This window comes from Trachypithecus francoisi, unplaced genomic scaffold (genome assembly GCF_009764315.1).
Source record: "Trachypithecus francoisi isolate TF-2019V2 unplaced genomic scaffold, Tfra_2.0 Lachesis_group12, whole genome shotgun sequence".
Classification (NCBI taxonomy): domain Eukaryota; kingdom Metazoa; phylum Chordata; class Mammalia; order Primates; family Cercopithecidae; genus Trachypithecus; species Trachypithecus francoisi.
The window spans coordinates 55,030,881-55,045,299 of NW_022681457.1; the positions used below are offsets into that span (position 1 = coordinate 55,030,881).

At 44.5% G+C, this 14,419-nt stretch overlaps 2 protein-coding genes and 1 long non-coding RNA gene across 3 annotated transcripts in view; all 3 read left to right on the forward strand.

The window, feature by feature from the left end:
* LOC117093721 (zinc finger protein 100-like) overlaps nt 1-14,419 on the forward strand; it is a 566,997-nt gene that overhangs the window by 463,130 nt on the left and 89,448 nt on the right.
* Nucleotides 1-14,419, forward strand: part of LOC117093717 (zinc finger protein 429-like) — a 412,022-nt gene that overhangs the window by 148,712 nt on the left and 248,891 nt on the right.
* On the forward strand, nt 5,513-12,517 carry LOC117093760. Its single transcript, XR_004441223.1, has 2 exons — nt 5,513-7,719; nt 12,104-12,517. It is a non-coding gene; the product is annotated as an uncharacterized LOC117093760 (long non-coding RNA).

The window sequence follows — 14,419 nt, forward strand, 5'->3', positions numbered from 1 at the left end:
AAAATCACAGCCAAATTTTACCACATATACAAAGATGAGCTTGTACTACTACTGAATGTACTCTAAGAAATCAAGGTGGGATTCCATCCTAACTCATTTTATAACATCAACATTATCTTAATTCCAAAATATAGTGAAGGCACAACAAAAAAAGGAAACTACAGGCCAATATTTTTGGTAAACATTGAAACAAAAATCCTCCATGAAATATGAGCAATCTGAGTTCATAAGCAAATCACAACGTTGTTATGAATAAATTAACACAAGAATATCCAGTCTAACACTCCAACATAATTCTAGAAGTCCTAGTCAGAGCTATCCAACAAAGTTAAGAAATTAAAAGCATCTAAATAGAAAAAAAGGAAGTTAAATTATCTTCACTGATAATAATTCTCTACCTCCCAGTTCTAAGTGTTGCAGGACGCAGAGGACTAGAGAGACTAGTATGGGTGAATACAGGAGGATATTTATTTTAAGGTAGGCACCAGCTCAGTGGATTCACAGCCAAACTTACAAAGCAAAGACTGAGCTCAAAGACTGAGCAAACTTGGAGAAGTGAAACAAAGGCAGTTAATTATATCATGACAGGTCACATAATTTATAGCATAACTGATGACTTGGCATAACTTGTGACCTGGCATAGCTAGTGGCCTTGGAGCTGCGTTGAAAGAAAAAACAAAAACTGGCTAATAGAGACATTTGTTTGTGTCCTTCACCCTTGCTTTGGAGGGGACTGTCTGGAGCCTATTTCTTTGGTTTTGCCTTCTTGAACAAGGTTATTTTCTAATTGTCCTTGAAGTGAGCTTGCTAGGCAGAGGAAAACTTCTCTTTTTAACCCTTGCCTTGCCACATTCTGGGCTTTGGCTTTTACTTTTCTTGGAGTTAATGAATGCAGTACTTATTATTTTAAATTTCTGCCTCAGTTTCTCCCCTTCAATGCTTTTTATAAACAAAATTTTAATAGAAAGCATCACTATTACATGATTCCTTATGAGAGAGCAGGTTTTTTTCTTTAGGAACAGGCTGATATTTATGCAGAGCCGTTAAGTGAGTGGTAGTTTGCCTAGCTACAATTGTCTCTATAGTGATTGAATGCTCCTAATAAGGAAGGGTAAAAGGCAAGGAAGTATCAAACAACCTCCTAGTATGGCTAGAACTACTCCCTTTAAGGTTTTGAATCCATTGAAGGAGGAAAACCAGCCTCCAAAGAGGGAATCTGGAGTCCACCCTTTCCAGGTCTAGAATGAAATATGGGCTAATTTTTTCATTCTTGGAGTTATTTCTATAATAGCTTTCTCATTGTTATCAATTTTTAAGCAGCAATTAGTTAGATTAAACTTTTCACATATTCCTTCTTCCTGGGCTAGGAGATAGTCTAAAGCCAGTCTGTTTTGATAAATGGCCTTTCTCTTTTTTTGTGGCCTGCTGGGCCAATAAGTCTAATGCATTTGTTGTTTCATTAGTGATAATTTCAAGGACTGCCTGCAACCTTATGATGCAGTTAAGCATGTAAATCGAGGTGAAGTACCCCCATGACCCATTTTGTGCCCAGGTGGCTGGCCCACATTATTGAATTACTCTTTCAGTGGCAAATCTGTGTCCTTCCAATCTCCTTATTTTCTTTTCTTATTGTATTTTTTGAGACAGAGTCTCGCTCTGTCACCTAGATTGGAGTGCAGTACTGTGATCTTGGCTCACTGAAAGCTCCACCTCCCAGGTTCATGTCATTCTCCTGCCTCAGCCTCCCTAGTAGCTGGGACCACAGGTGCCCATCATCATGCCTGGTTAACCTTTTTGTATTTTTAGTAGAGACGGGGTTTCACCGTGTTAGCCAGCATGGTCTCAATCTTCTGACCTTGTGATCCACCTGCCTTGGCCTCCCAAAGTGCTGGGATTACAAGCATGAGCCACAGTTCCTGGCCCCCAGTCTCCTATTTTTGTGTCTCTCTTTATGTTTATATTTCTTTTGTTTCTTCTTTTTAATTTCATCATAGACAGGATACCCTAAGGTTTTTCCTTGTTGCAGGGGGAGTAAAAAGAAATATGGCTTAATTGTCTCTAGTATACAAGCCTCTATCTATTTCACTTGTAACTGTTGGTAGGCCCGTTACCCACAGATCCAGTCAAGACCAGAGGGTGCTTGCCAGGTATTTGGAGCTTCAAGCTGATACCAGGTGTGATTTAGAGAACAGAAATAGAACGGATTTGGATGAGGTGATTTGGAGTCATTTCTGCCCCGCCACAAAGTTTTTCTTAGCGTTTCATTATAATATTGCTGTTCTAAGCAGGTTAATTCTCTAACTGGATTTGTAAAAGACTTTCCCCAGCGAGCAACACAGTATCTTCCAACGATAGAAGTTTTTAGGATCCAGACACTTGAACTTACAGGCATCGGTTCGGGAGAATAGTCATTAAAGTAAAATGATCTTTTGGCGTTAACTTTTTTGCTTTTCAAGGCCACTGGTCTCCCATGTTAGTTCCTCTGTAAACTAACATGAAGAAACGCCTAGGCTGCCAGCAATGTTTTAAGCCAGCTGAGCAAACAGGTTCTTGGCCAAAGGTAGAGGCTCTGGCAACTTCTAGTTTACATGCTTATAGAATGATTTAAAGACTTGGAATTGGTGCTGAGCCAGACAGGTCCAGGTTTCTTTTTTGGTAACATATAGGTAGGTTGCTGGGTATGTATTGATGTAGACATGTATGGAGTAACCTGTAGTCCACACAGGCAAGTCTGGCTTTAGAATGGTGAAGTTTACAGGATTACAGGGTTTTATTTTGCAATCTGGTTTTATTGGCATTTTGGTAAGCATAATTGGCCTCTGTTGTGTGCTAGGATGCCATGATATGCAATACCAAGAATCCTTTTTTGGGACCCCAGGAGGACAAGGAGGAGCTACTCTTGGCATGCAGACATATTTGTAGTTATTTCTAAAGTATTTATAGGTAAGTTACCACAGACAGGTGAGTCTAGGTATGCTGCCTGATAGGCATCCAAGTACAGCGAAAGAGGCCCTTGGTAAAAAGGAGGGACCTTGGTTTGGTTTAAGAGGAAATTTTCCTTTGACCTTGCACGAATCTGAAACCATTCACCAGGTGAAAATTTAGGGTCATAGAATAAATAAGGTTTGTTATTTTCTGGGCCACAAATTGAGTAGGTGGTCTGATTAAAAGTACAAGTTCCTAAGCGAGTCCTTGTACACTTATAATAAGTATGGTACAATAGAGTTTTAGTTATACCATTCTCTGACCAGGTAGTGTGTGTACAGTGGGGACACCCTTCTATAGGTGCTTCTTCTAGCATGATTAAGGGGGATAACAACAGCAAAACAATATACAGCATATTTATATTCAGCAAGGACAGAAGAGGTCCTTATTTGTGGGAGGAGATTGAGCACAGCGACAGAACAATAGGAAAACAGTATTACAAGGAAAACTGCTACTTTTAAGATTTTTAACCACATTTACTTGTTTGAGAAGTTCTTAAGCTTCAGCCATGAGTAGACTAGTTAGATTCCTCTGTGTGACAAGAGTAGGGTTTGTTGTCTTATGCTTCTGCCATGCATAGATTGGTCAGCTTCCAAAATGACCAGGGCGGGGTGGTTGTTTTTAGCAGCAGCTTGGTCTCATCTCAGGTTCAGCCAGGTTGGATGATCTGGGTCCTGCTGGCTGGTCCACTTGTCTTGAGCTGCTAGTTTTAGCTGACTGTGGTGGATCCAAGGCACAACACCTGGAACTTTAACAGCAGTGGGAATGGACTAGATTACAGTATAGGGCCCATCCTATATGAGTCCTAGAGAAGTTGGATTCAACTTTTTAAACCAAACAGTCTCCAGGTTTAAAGGGGTGTACTGGGCCTGTCAGACTTAACAGGTTTTATGTACCAAGTAATGGACAGTTTGCATAGCTATCCATAGAGCCTGCATTTGCTTTTTAAAGTTAATTCCCCTAGTTCCTGGAGATCACCTTTTATTTCGCTTGTGATTGGGGGAGGCTGACAGAACAAAATTGTATAGGGTGAATACCCAGTTTGTTTGTTGGGGGTGCACCTGACTCAGAGGAGGACCATAGGCAAGACTTGATTCCATCTTAGATGAAATCATCTTAGATGAGTTTCCTGCTATTTTTTTAGTAGCTGCTTGAGTGTCCGGTTCATACATTTCACTTATTCTAAAATTCATGGCCCATAGGCTGTGTGTAACTTCCATTTTATTTTTAACAGTCTTGTTAAATCTTGCATTATTTCAGCCACAGATGACAACTCACTGTTTGATCCTAAAGTTAAAGGCAGTCCAATCCTGGCGATAATGTCTTTTAACAGTACTTTAGTTACTTTTCATGCTTTTTCTGTGCTGATGGGGAAAGCCTTAACCCATCCTCAGAAGGTGCAAACAAGCACTAGCAGGGAGTGGTAGCCCCCAGCACGGGCAGTTCTGTAAAGTCTATAACCAAGTTTTTACAAGGCATGGCTTCTACTTCCTGAATTCCTGGAGGCCAAGTGGGCCCCTATTGTGGGTTGTTTTGAGCACAGGCTAAGCACTGTTTACAAACAGCTCCAGTGATGGCAGAGAGCCATGGCACATAGAGATGGCATTTTAGTAACGTTTCTAGTGCTATTTTTTTCATATGAGTTCCTTGATGAATTTGCTTTACAAACATATGAGCTAACATATTTGGAATGGCTAATCTCACATCGAAGAATTTCCACCACCCTCCTTTAATAGATTTTTTAGCCTCCTGGGCAAACCAGGGTCTTTCATCTTGGAGAGGAGGTTCTGGGAGGAGAGCCATAGCTAAGGCTTCCTCTGCTTTAAAAAAAATAAAAATATAAATAATGCAGCATAATTATTGCTACCCATTTTACCTCTCTATCTGCCTTTTTGTTTCCTTTGGCTTCTGGTGTTCCTGCCATTTGGTGCCCTCTGCAGTGTATTACAGCTACTTTTTCTGGAGCCCATACATCCTTTAAGAGCTGTAGAATCTTCATACTTTTTTTTTTTCTCCAGCTGTTGAAATGGTTGTTTGTTTGCTTTTTTTTTTTTTTTTTTTTTTTTTTTAGCTCCATGAATATGCAGTGTGGTAAAAGCAAATTTAGAGCCAGTGTAAATATTCTTTTGCCAACAACAGTGCTCTTGTTAGGGCTATTAATTTTGCTTTTTGAGCCAATATTTTGACATTTGGGTTTCTGAGGGGTCGGTGTAAAAATTTTGCCGACTGGAGGATACCTTATCCTTGGTTTTGACACAGTTATGGAGGGGAGCTCCCGGTTTGACGGGGAGCAGAATAGCCAGATTTAGGTGTTTACTTTTTTTTTTTTTGAGACAGAATCACACTCTGTGGTCTCAGCTCACTGCAACCTCCACTTCCTGGGTTCAAGCAATTCTCCTGCCTCAGCCCCCCAAGTAGCTGGGGCTACAGGCGCATGTCACCACACCAAACTAATTTTTGCATTTTTAGTAGAGACGGGGTTTCATTATGTTGACTAGGCTGGTCTCGAACTCCTGACCTCGTGACATTCCTGCCTCGGCCCCCCAAAGTCCTGGAATTCCAGGCATGAGCCACCACACCCAGTCTGTATGTTTACTGTTTTTAAAATAATGTAAGGGTTTTTACGTAGAAGCCCTTAGTAGTGAGTCATTCTTGGGTTTGATAACCAGTGATGCCCTATTTGATCCATTAAAGTTATAACTGAGTGTGGCATTTGGGCAGTTAGCTGCTGTCCTGGAGTTAATTTACTAGCCTCTTTAAAGCAAGGAGGCCATCCTAGCACCACGGAGTCCAGTTGTTTGGGTAAATATACCACTGGGTGATGCCATGATCCTACAACTTAGAGTCAGAACCCCTGTAGCAATTTCCTTTTGTTCATGAATATATAGAAAGAAAGGCTTATTTGTATCTGGTAGTCCTAAGGCTGGGGCCTGAGTTAAAGCTCTTTGATTTGTTTGAATGCTATTTCCTGATTAGTTTCTCAAAGGAGGGGTTCCCCCCCCCACCCCTTTGTGACTGTATATAAGGCTTAACCATCAGTGAAAAATTTGGAATCCAGCTAAATTTTTTTTTATTTGACATCCCGGTGGTCGGGTTTGGAAGTTCACAAATGGATTCCCTTTGCTTATACCTAAGCTGGCATTCCTCATGGCTTACTATGAAAACTAGATATTTAACCTCTTCATGGCAAATTTAGGCTTTCTTTTAAAATACTTCGAAACCTGCTTTCAATAGGAGATGGAGGAGGTCTTGGGTTTTCTGATAACAGTCCTCTCGGGTTGGGGCTGCCAAAAGAAGGTCGTCCATGTGATGTAACAAGGTGCACTTATCATTTGGCAGGGTATAGGCCTTAAGGTCTGAGACCGGTGCTTCCCCAAAGATTGTGGGAGAGTTTTTAAACCCTTGCAGGAGCCTAGTCCAGGTGAGCTGTGTAACTTCTTTGTCCCATTGAAATGCAAAGATAGGCTGACTAACTGGTGCCAAGCAGATACAAATGAAAGCATCCTTTAAGACTGTAAACCAGGCAGTAATTGCTGGAATGAATTCCATTAAAGTATACAGGTTGGGTACCACTGGATGGATAGGTGCCATGGCTCGGTTCATGGCACACAAGTTCTGCACTGGTCTATACCTGGCTGTGGTTTTCATACTGGCAAAAGTGGAGTATTCCACGGCAACTGGCACTGGACTAAAATCCTGTTTATAGAGCTGCTCTAAGTGTTTATAAGTGCCCTGTACAGCCTTTTGGGGAACTGGGTACTGATGAACCTGAAGAGGATTTGCTCCTGGTTTTAATTTTGCTATTAGTGCTGCATGATTTACAGCTAACACAGGTGGGTTGTCCTCAGCCCACACTCCAGGCATTTCTTTAACTAACTGAAATAATAATTTTTCTTTCTTTCGCATACGAGGTTGCATTTGTGCCTGCAATTTCTTTTTATAAAGTTTTCACTCCTCAGCCTGTGGGATGGTAAGGGTTAACACCATGGCCTTTGGGTGAGTCAGATTTAAAGTCATATCTCCCTGTGGGCCAAAAGTAATTTGTGCTTGCAGTTTTTGGAGTAGGTCTTTTTCTAACAAGGGAACTGAACAATTTGGGAGGTATAGAAACCCATGCTGACTTCTTGTCCTTCTGTAACACACCTTTTTGACCAACAGAACTGCCTCCTCTTTGAGAGACCAGTAGCCTCTACAATCGTTGTATGATTCTTGGATAGTGGCCCTATGGGTCAAGTTATTACAGAGTATTCAGCCCCAGTATCTACCATAAAATCCATTAATTGGCCTCCAACTTCTAATTTAACCATAGGCTCCTGGAGGCCCAATGAGAAGGAGCCCAGTTTGTCCTAGTTCTCATATCTTTTAGCCACTGCCAGCCCGATTAGATTAGTATTGCATTGCTTTAGGGTTTGGCAGCCCCTGGCTGATGGCCTCTTTGTCACACGGCCTTAGCCATTTCCCTCATTGCCTTCTGGACATTCATCTTTAAGTGTCCTTTCTTTTTGCATCACGCACATTAATCCTTCTCTAAGCTTGTTGGCTCTAGAATCCCTGTCTAACTTGACCTCGTCCAGGTCCATGTGCACGTCCTCTCATATTACTAGTTTCTCTCTTTATGAGGGCTGCTGCTTACAGATTGGGGTTCTTTGTTTGTTTTTCAGATGGAGTTTCACTCGTTGCCCAGGCTGGAGTGCAATGGCACGATCTTGGCTCACCGCAACCTCTGCCTTCCAGGTTCAAGTGATTCTCTTGCCTCAGTCTTTCAAGTAGCTGGGATTACAGGCATGTGCCACCATGCCTAATATATATATATTTTTTAATAGAGATGGGGTTTCTCCATGTTAATCAGGCTGGTCTTGAACTCCCAACCTCAGGTGATCCGCCCGCCTTGGCCTCACAAAGTGCTGGGATTACAGTTGTGAGCCACCATGCCCAGCCTTCATTGGCTTTTTCTTAAAGCCTCTGTTCTGCTTCCTTCTTTGCCACCTGGTCATGGTTAACATACACTTTGGTGGCTACTTTTATAAGCTGGGTGGCATTCATGCCTGCAAAACCTGGTTTCTGAAGCTTTTGCTTTATATTACTGTTGGCCTGTCCCACAAATTATGTATTTACCATATGTTGATTTTCAGCAGCTTCAGGGTTAAACGGGGTGAAAAGCCAGTATGCCTCACAGAGTCCTTCAAAAAACTGGCTAGAGAACAGACACATGAAAAAATGCTCATCATCACTGATTATCAGAGAAATGCAAATCAAAAACCACAATGAAATGCCATCTCACACCAGTTAGAATGGCGATCATTAAAAAGTCAGGAAACAACTGGTGCTGGAGAGGATGTGGAGAAACAGGAACACTTTTACACTGTTGGTGGGACTGTAAATTAGCTCAACCATTGGGGAAGACAGTGTGGTGATTCCTTAAGGATCTAGAACTAGGAATACCATTTGACCCAGCCATCCCATTACTGGGTATATACCCAAAGGATTATAAATCATGCTGCTATAAAGATACATGCACACGTATGTTTATTGTGGCACTATTCATAATAGCAAAGACTTGGAACCAACCCAAATGTCCATCAATGATAGACTGGATTAAGAAAATGTGGCACATATACACCATGGAATACTATGCAGCCATTAAAAAAGGATGAGTTCATGTCCTTTGTAGGGACATGGATGAAGCTGGAAACCATCAATGTTCTCAGCAAACTATCACAAGGACAGAAAACCAAACACCACATGTTCTCACTCATAGGTGGGAATGGAACAATGAGAACACTTGGACACAGGAAGGGGCACGTCACACACTGGGACCTGTCATGGTGTAGGGGCAGGGGGGAGGGATAGCATTAAGAGATATACCTAATGTAAATGATGCGTTAATGAGTGCAGCACACCAACATGGCACATGTATACATATGTAACCTGCACATTGTGCACATGTATCCTATATATATATATATATTTTAAAAAGTATATATATATATTTAAAAACAAAACTGGCTAGGGAGCTTACTTCCCTGAAGCACCTCTGAGATCTTTCTTATATTGATAACCTTTTTTCCACCATCCCTTAGCCCTTGCAGAAGTGCCTTTTGGTACCTCTGCAAATGCTGAAGCTGAGTCGTATCTTCTGGGTCCCAGTTGGGATTTTGATCTGGGAACTGGCCTTGAGCATTTTTTTCTTCTTTTCTTGAGACGCAGTCTCGCTCTGTTACCCAGGCTAGAGTGCAGTGGCACCATCTCAGCTCACTGCAAGCTCCACCTCCCAGGTTCATGCCATTCTCCTGCCTCAGCCTCCCAACTAGCTGGGACTACAGGCGCCTGCCACCACGCCTGGCTAATTTTTTTTGTATTTTTAGTGGAGACGGGGTTTCACTGTGTTAGCCAGGATGGTCTCCATCTCCTGACCTCGTGATCCGCCTGTCTTGGCCTCCCATAGTGCTGGGATTACAGGCATGAGCCACCGCACCCGGCCCGCCTGAGCATTTACTGTGTCTGCTGGTGCTTGGGCTTCTAGCCAGCAGAGAGCTGCCTAGGTTACTCTCCTGTGCTCCTTAGTGTTACACAGCATGAGAAGCTGCTGCCTGCAGTCTGGTCAGGTTGGATTCTGTGTTAGAAAGATGACTATATCAGATCTGTAAGAGCTTGGGGCTTCTCCATATAGGAGGGAGTATGGTGTTTCCAGTTTAAGAGATCAGTGGTTGAAAAGGGCTGACAGATGAAAGTACATTGCCACCCTTGGATTTGGCCTTGGTTATCTTAATAAATGGGTCCTTGTGTCTCCCTGAGAGGCATTTGCATACATCAAGCACAGCCAGATCTGAGACAGCCTGTTTGACTACCTTGACTTCTTTCCCTGGCCTCTCAAGGCTCCATCTTTCCCTTCAGGATGAGAGTTGGGGTGTGCTAGCTCATGAATCTGGCTCCCAGGGGGCTGCTGACTTCAGTAAAGGGGGGGTAGGCTGTGACATATGGAGTAGGAATCTTTATTCCCTCTGGCAGCTCCTGCAAAACTGGCTTTTCTTGCTCCCTCTGGGACTTCTTTAACTCTCTAGCTGCTGGCGAAGCTGCTCTTACTTTCATTTTTGGCTTGGCTCGGGCCACAAATGTTTTGCAATAAGCTGCTAAACAGGGCTGGATTAAAGTTGGTCTTGTTTGTGCTGTATTTAACCATGAGTCAATATAAGGAAACTGATCTGGATACCGAGGCTGTCCTGTATTCCACTACTACCTTAAGTACATGGCCAATTATTTTTCTATCTATAGTTCCTTCGGTCAGCCATCCAACACTAAAAGAAGGTAGTTCTAATTCACAGAGAGTTCTTAACCTCTGGGGGGGTTTTACAGCTCCATAATTCTCTGTAAAACCTTCTTTAAAGTTCTGTAACATGTGCTCCAATGGAGTGGACTTTGATGACTTTACTCCCATTTCCTCCCTTTACTATGCAGCACACCCACTCTTCCTTTTGCCTCAGACTGACCAGACCATCCCCAACTACGGGTGTTTTCAGATGCCGCTTGGCTTTGGAGAGGTCCTTATTCCCACCCCAACTCTGAGCTGTGGGGCAAGTCCTATTGGCCGTATACAGTTCACCAGGGCAGCCCCACACTTTGCTTGGAGCACACAGTCTATGCTAAGAGATCTGTGACTCCCCACGTCACTCATTGCATTGGTTTCTCCTGGAACCATCTCTTTCACACACTTTTATATACGTCCCTGTTCCCAGTTCCTGTGTTCCTAATTGGGGTGGTGAGCCACTCTCACCACCCCAGTTTCCTTTACCTAACCAACTAAGCAAGCCACTCTTGCATCCTGTGTTGGTTGAGGTGTGAGATTCATCTGAATTGGCAAGCCCCTCTCGCTGCCCCAAGCCTCTCTGGGTCAGACTACTAGTTACACTCCAGGAGATGATCAGGCTCCCCTTCTGTCCTTATCGGACGGGTCCTGCCTTGGACCCCAATAACTTACTGTGGTTCCTGAAGTGCGCTATTTCTGGAATCATCCTGTAGCCCTTCTCAGGCTCCATTGCACTGCTGGTTAGGGATGCCAGGTCATGGGAGAGCTGATTTCCCCTCCAGGCTGAAGTTCTCCCAGCGGCACCTGAGTCCCAGGTTTCCCTTGAATCAGGGCTCCAGCCCCACAGGCAAAGGGGACAGTAAATCTGCCATCTCTGCTCCTGGCTGGCTCACCAAGAAACGTGGGACACAGATGATTAGAAAGACCAGTATGAGTGAATAAAGGAGGATATTTATTTTAAGGTACACACTGGCTCAGTGGATTCACATCCAAAAAGCTGAGCCTTGAACAAAGACTGAACAAGATTTTAATAAGTAAACTTACAGAAGCAAAACAAAGGCAGTTAATTACATAATGACAGGTTTATGTAATTTATAGCATAACTGAATTATCAGCATAACTTGTGGCCTTTAATAGCTGGTGGCCTTGTAGTTGTGTTGAAAGAAAAAACAAGAACTGGCTAAATACAGATGTTTGTTTTTCTTTGTTTCCTTCACCCTTGCTTCAGAGGGGAGTGTCTGGAGCCTATTTGTTTGGTTTCAACTTCTCAAACAGCATTATCTTATAACTGTCCTTGAAGTGAGCTTGCTAGGCAAATAAAAACTTGTTCTTCTTTTCTTTTCAACCCTTGCCTTGCCACATTCTGGGCTTTGGCTTTTACTTTTCTTGAAATAAATAAATGCAGTAATTACTACCTCATTAAGAGAGGTGCTTCTGATCAAATTGATCAGCATGTCAAACTCTCTGCTTAATCAGCAGTAACTTTATTTTCACTCTTCAAAGGCATTTTAACTGCCTGAAATGCAAAGGGGCAGTTCATGTGACTGTGCTGAGCTGGACCTCTCCAGTGTCAGTCTATTCACATTCACACAGGTGATATTCTGGTGTAAGGGGATGCACTTCAACAGCATTATCACAACAATGTGGAACAGATGTAATAGGATAAAAGGTGAATCACTGCCTTACAGGAAAAAGGAGTTAATCTTATTCATTTTGTGTATGAGTATGTGGAGAATAAAGTCACAGAGAACGCTTTACATTAGTAGTGCAGTGCAGATCCTATGCAATCTTGTTTCTCAAACATGTCTTGAATAGTTTTCTTAAGTACTATGTGAACAAACGGAGGCAAGATGGCGCAGTTCCAGGTTCTTCACCGTCAGCTTTCCCGCACCCAGGAAAGACACAGGTTGACTGCGCAGGCGCAACCCGACCTCCGATGGAGAAAAACCGGAACCCACCTAGCCACGCCTACCGCCCGGCCCCCGACCCGCCTATGTCCCGCCCACTGCCCTCCCACTCCCAGGCCCAGGACATAAAAGCCGCTCCCGGCAGGCACGCTGCATGCACTTCCTCAGCCCTCACTCCTGTCGGGACTGTAGGAACTCCGCCCAAGAGCTCCACCGGGTGACTCCCCCGGCCTCCCCTGCCGGAGACCGACGGACCTCACCCTTCCCCCACACCTTCTTTCCTGAAGCTGGGGGACCAAAAATAAATGTGCAGTTTTGCTCCTAGCCTTGCCTACTCGCTGGTCATTTAATACTCGCCCTGGTTTCCTAGAAAGCAAATCAGCTTCCTAGAAAGCAAATCAGATGGTGCCGAAACCCGGGAGGAGACCCCTCCTCTCCTCAGGCCTCTGAGGATTGAGGAACCTCCTCCTGCTTCCACGCCGTGGATGGACTAGGACCTGAGACCCGCTTCCCTCACTCTCACGGCCTCTCTGGGGTAAGTGCCCTTGTGTCCTCTTTACCTCCCTCGGCCAAAAATCCTGCGCAGGTCCAACGCCAACTTTTGAGCCACCATGTGGCTCGGGAGACCCGTTCAGGACAGAGACATCTGCCTGAAGGTAATCTCCACCTTGGCTCCAAGAGCCTCCAGTCTGTCTCTGCTGGTTCCAAAGGATGCTTTGAAGCCAGGCAGAGATCCACTTCCACTTCCATTTTGTCCATTGTGCAAGTAAAGAGGAAACAAATGGGAAACCCCCAATCCAAATTTCCAAAGAGCACCCCTTTAGGGTGCCTCCTAGCCAATCTAAAAACTCTACAACTCGAACAAGACCTCAAAAGAAAATGGTTAATTTTCCTCTCCACTGTGGCGTGGCCCCAATCAGTGGCCACCAGAGGGCACCCTAGCAGCAATTTCTGTCAGCGGCTAGGCAAGTGGTCCGAAATTAATTGCATACAAGGCTTTCGGGCCTTACGCTCTCGTCCCGACCTGCCCTATACTCCTCTTTCTCTCCCCGCTCTCTCCAACCCCTCCCTTCCTGCCCAGACCCCTCTTCCTTCCTCCTCATCGACTGGTGGCCCGCTCGCTCCCGTGCCCCCTTCCACTTCCTCAACCGGCTGCCTTGGGTCCCCTATCTCTGCCCACACCCACTCTAAGTGCCCTGCTGACACCCCCCACTCCTGCCCCACACCCTCCTACAGTGTTAGCGCCTTTGCGAGAGGTAGCTGGGGCGGAGGGGGTAGTCAGAGTACATGTCCCTTTTTCACTGGCTGACCTTTCCAACATTGAGAAGCGTTTAGGGGATTTCTCAGCTAATCCCACTGTATACATAAAGGAATTTAGATACCTTTGTCAGGCCTATGACTTAACTTGGCATGACCTCCAGGTTATCCTAACCTCTACCCTAAACCCTGAGGAGCAAGAGCACATCCTAGTGGCCGCCAGGCAGCACGCCAACCAACAACATTTAACTGATGCCACCATTCCACTAGGGGAGCAAGCAGTCCCCTCGGCAGACCCAGACTGGGACTACCAAGTAGGCCAGCCTGGGCACCGTAGGAGAAACATCATGGTCCAGTGCCTGTTGGCTGGTATGCAAATGGCTTCAAACAAAGCCGTAAATTTTAACAAATTGAAAGAAATTTCTCAAAATCCAGAAGAAAATCCAGCCGCATTCCTAAATAGGCTAACTGAGACTCTAACCCAATATACCCGGCTAGATCCGGCCTCCCCCACAGGGGCCACTATTTTGGCATCTCATTTTATTTCCCAATCAGCTCCTGATATTTGCAAAGAACTGCAAAAGGTGGAAAATGGTCCCGAGACACCAATACAAGACCTAGATAAACTAGCCTTTAAGGTCTATAACTCCAGAGAGGAAACGGCTGAGGCACAGCGGCAGGCTCGCCTCAAACAGAAGGTACAGCTCCTAGCGGCGGCTTTACAGCCCAGTCGTAACCCCAAACCAGAGAGCACACACCCCGCAACTCCAAGACTACAAAAGGAGCCTGCTATAAATGCAGCGAGGCAGGACACTATGCCAACAGGTATCCACAAGGTCCCCAAGCCCCAACGCAGCCTTGTTATAAGTGCAAGGCGTCAGGACACTGGGCCAGTGAATGTCCTAACCCTCGTCCACCAGCAAACCCCTGCCCTGCTTGCCAACAGGAAGGACACTGGAAGTCTGAT